This window comes from Populus nigra, chromosome 9 (genome assembly GCF_951802175.1).
Source record: "Populus nigra chromosome 9, ddPopNigr1.1, whole genome shotgun sequence".
Classification (NCBI taxonomy): domain Eukaryota; kingdom Viridiplantae; phylum Streptophyta; class Magnoliopsida; order Malpighiales; family Salicaceae; genus Populus; species Populus nigra.
The window spans coordinates 14768804-14773138 of NC_084860.1; positions in this window are offsets into that span (position 1 = coordinate 14768804).

A 4335-nucleotide genomic window follows, 5' to 3' on the forward strand; every position below is an offset into this window, starting at 1 on the left:
TTTGAAGACAAGGGTTTGGAATTGAATGTTGTTGCTTCAATGGTTGTCCTGTTATGCTTTTCTAATTGGAAAACAATTCTATTATTTCTTTTGTCCACTGGTTGTGTTTTCAACAAGTGTAATTTACTTAATGTATTGTAGGGACATGGGAGATATAAAGGGAGATGAGACTTTGCCTTTGCAAGCATCAGTTTTTCTCTCCTTTTCATGGAGGATTGTACTATATTAATATTATCATTTCATAATGATTGCTAGCTAAATTCATTTTAATAAACACGTTTTATGTTAATTTTTAGGCTGTTTCAAATTAAAATTCATCTATACTACTAGCTATAGAATTAGGAAAAACAAAATTAAGGCTACTCTAATTGTATGGCCATCATCTAATCAGACTCTAGGCTGGATTGATGATGATAGGAATGCTCTCCCGATCTTCGTTGTAGCTTATTGTATATTAATTTAGCCCGGAGAAAATACCTTATATTTCTGTTTTCTAATAATCAATTTTCATGTTACTTTGGTCTATTAGAAAATTAAAAATTATGTTTGAGTTCCAAGCTTAATAAACTCAACGTGGCTAAAGTTATATTATGTTTTTTTTATTAGTATGATGCAATGAAGTTGTAAAAACAAACTTTAGATTGATTTGATTTCATGTCTATGATTTTGGACATGTGAAGTGATTAAGTTTAACCATTAATCTAGTGAGTTGATGAAATGAATTTTACTAGTTTTCTTACAAAATAATTTCATATATGAACAAGAAATCTTCTAATGTTAATGTTAATAAATTTAAAACTAGAAAAACATGTAGAGCTTGAAAGTAAGTAAGGAAGGAGATGTGCAGGATAATAAGTGAGCATGAGGAGGAGCATAAGAGTAGCAATGTGATTTTATGACCTTAGATGGTATGCTCTACTTTGTGTTTGAAGTTCTGTTATGAGAATTTGTTTTTGAGTTATGTTGTGTTATTGTTCATATTAATTTATCTAATAATCCAAGATATTTATAAACATCGGTCATGTCAACTTATATCATGTTAATTGATTGTTATGATCTGGTGTGTTATTGGTGGATGGGTTAGTGATTGACAATGTTTTTTGAGGTGATATGCTAATAAGAAATAATTATTGATAAGAAATGAGATATCTATTTTTTGCATAGAAAATTTGATGTGCATTGATAGTTGAATGCGTAACAATATTTTGACATCTCAAAACAAAAAAAATATATTAAAATACATGTGTGTCTAGTAAAGATACTAAGTCGAGGCTAAGAAAGCGTGACGGGTAATTAGAATGGGCTTGGTAAAAGTAAGAATGAGATTGTTTGGGATAGCTTGAATGGCTAATTTTTTTTATTTTTAGTATCAGAACATGATAAAAACTCTGAAGAGAAGATTACCATTATTTCCAACTTTCAATGAGACGTGGCCGAGCGGCTACGATTCGATCCAGGCCACCAAGTGCACAGCATGATCTCATATATACATCATAAATATATGTATATAGTTTGTTGTTCTCTTTTATTTTGAACTTAAAATAACTATGCATAAGGCAATGAATTAAATTAGTACGGAGAAGAGAGGAAAGAGAGAGGGGCTGTGTTTAAAGTTTAATGATTGTTGGTAACATAAAGGATTTGAAAATCGGATGGACCTACAATTCTACAATTCTTGGTCCTTCCATTCCCTTTCTTCACCAGTCATGATTGTCGTTTAAGGCCAACCTCGACTTTCTGTTCATATTACCTTTTATCAAAGAAAGCCCTAGAGAGGCTGATTCTTGTCCCTTGTCCAATGGACCGCGTCAAGTCTTAACCCCATAATATTGCAAGATTGAGTTTAACAAATGGAAGAAGCCGAAAGGAACATTGTGCATACACCAAAATAAATTAAAATGCGAAACTGTAAATGAATTGTCTGTCTCACTAAATTTAGAGGTCAATGGGCTTTATTTTCTCGGATTATGTTTGTTTTTTTTTTCATTTGAAGGTTACAATTCAATTAAAAAAAAAAATTTTCTCGTACGCCTGTAATTGTTTTCTTTTAAGGGGGATAAACACCCTTGCTGTCAATAACGAGTTTTTTGAGGTCCGCAGATTAGTCGTGGTGCGCATAAACTGACCCAAACACTTCGAGTTATATAAAAAAACCGAGTTTTTGGCCCTAGTTACTGTTTAGTGGCACAAATGTTTGGTAAGCACTCTTGCTATTAATAACGAGTTTATTAACCATTTAGGTGGTGGCCTAGTGGTAAGAGATTGGGATAAAGAGGTTTGTTCCCTCTGTGGTTTCAAGTTCGAACCCTGTGATTGCTCATATGATGGCAACTAGAGACTTACATGGTCGTTAACTTCAGGGCCCGTAGGATTAGTCGAGGTACGCGCAAGCTGACCCGGACACCCACGTTAAATAAAAAAAAATAACGAGTTTATTTAATATTTCATACAAATAACTGAAAAATAAAATTAAAAAAGACAACGCTCAAGAAATTTCTTTTACCCCCACATAGATCATATAAAATCTAAGAAGATTGTATTAAAAAAATATAAACTATGAAGTGAAGCTGTGTAGAATAACGTTAATGATATTGTTTTGAATTCACTTCTCAAAAATCTCATATACTAAATAGATGGTCTCGATCACTAATGGGTCCTGTAAATCGAGAAATTAAAACTTTTGAGGTGTGGATTCAAGAAAAAACCAATTTCTTGGTGACAGAAAGAAATCAAAGCGTAAGGCATTGCTTAAGGGATTTAGTCGCCTAACTTAGTGTAACTTGTTAAGGGTCAAGCCTATATTTTATGGGCTTCCATCAGAGTAGAACAAGCTGTCCTCCTCGTTTACATTGCTAGACTTTCATTTTCTTCATCATTTTATTTATTTTCTTCGCTTCTCTTTTTGGGTATTTCTATATCAAGAGAGATAAGGAAAAGTTTAGAAGAATCTCAAGAAAAGAAAAACTTCAAATTTAAAAGCGTAGAAAGTTACGATACCACAAACGAAACGACAAAAGAAGAAGAAGAAGAAGAAGTTACGAACCTCATCTTATTTGTTCTCTCTTCAACATGCATACCCTATAATGGAAAGTTTTATATCACCCATTGGTGGTCTTGTCAAATGCATTTCTACGTACGGGCGAATAATATGATTCAATTTCATATCTAATTTCATATCTTTATTCTCCAATGTGATCTATGAAAGATTCAAACTTTAAAGGATTCCTAAAATAAAGAAAGAAAAAAGATATCATTAATGGATTAGAATCTTTGTTTTTTAGATAAAAAAAATATCATAATAGTTATAAAATCTAAACGGGTTCGAGAATCAATTTAAATTTAATATATGGTGATTTGATATCTAAACTGGTCTAGATTAAAAAATATAAAAAAAAAATTAATTTGATTTATTTAACAATTCAATCAGAAGATCAAAACTTATTACCTCTTTTTAATTTTTTTTAAAAATAATATTTTAAATTTTTTTATAAGAATAAATGAATTAATATCGATCAATCTTAATCGAAATCCAAGCCAAACGGCAAGTTTAATATCTCGGATAGTGCATTGAAAAGAAGAAGAAGAAGAAGAAGAGAGAGAGAGATCTATTGTTGGGCTATAGGTCAAGGACGGGTTGAATGAGCTGGTGGATCCTTCGATGGGCCAGCATTTAAACAGATACATCCATCAATCTACAATTTTTGCCCCTCTTTCTTATATTATCAAACTCAAATGTTAGAAGCTCAATTTGTAAATCCAACTCTAAATTACATTGCATCTGTCAAAATCCTAATTAGGCAGCACTCAATCTCGAGGCCTTTTCAGCAGTTGCCTGCTGAATGTGGTGCCCAAAAGAAAATGACTTGGATAATGAATTGCGAGTCTCAGAAATTTCACTCCATCTCTCAATTTATTTTCGTTCATATATTTGTCTACACACACACACACACGTATAAATATAATTTTTCGCACTTGAGGGCCTAACTGCTGTGGTCAATCGTGTGACTTGTTCCGCCCCCGTCCCGGGTTCGATCCTCTATGTGCACTCCTGTCACCCCTGCGGTGCCTAACCTGTCCCTGGGCTTGCAGGATGTCCAGTGGGCCGTGGGGAATAGTCGTGGTGCGCGCAAGCTGGCCCGGACACCCCACGTGAATCAAAAAAAAAAATATATATATATAATTTTTCATGAATAAAAAAAATTTATTTTATTTTCTACAAAATCATTGTTTAAAATATAATTGTTAAAATGAAGATTTTTTCTCGCTGAAGACAAACGAAAACTATCACAATATAATGAATGATGCATGTTGTATTCCAAGTAAAACTCAGTTCCT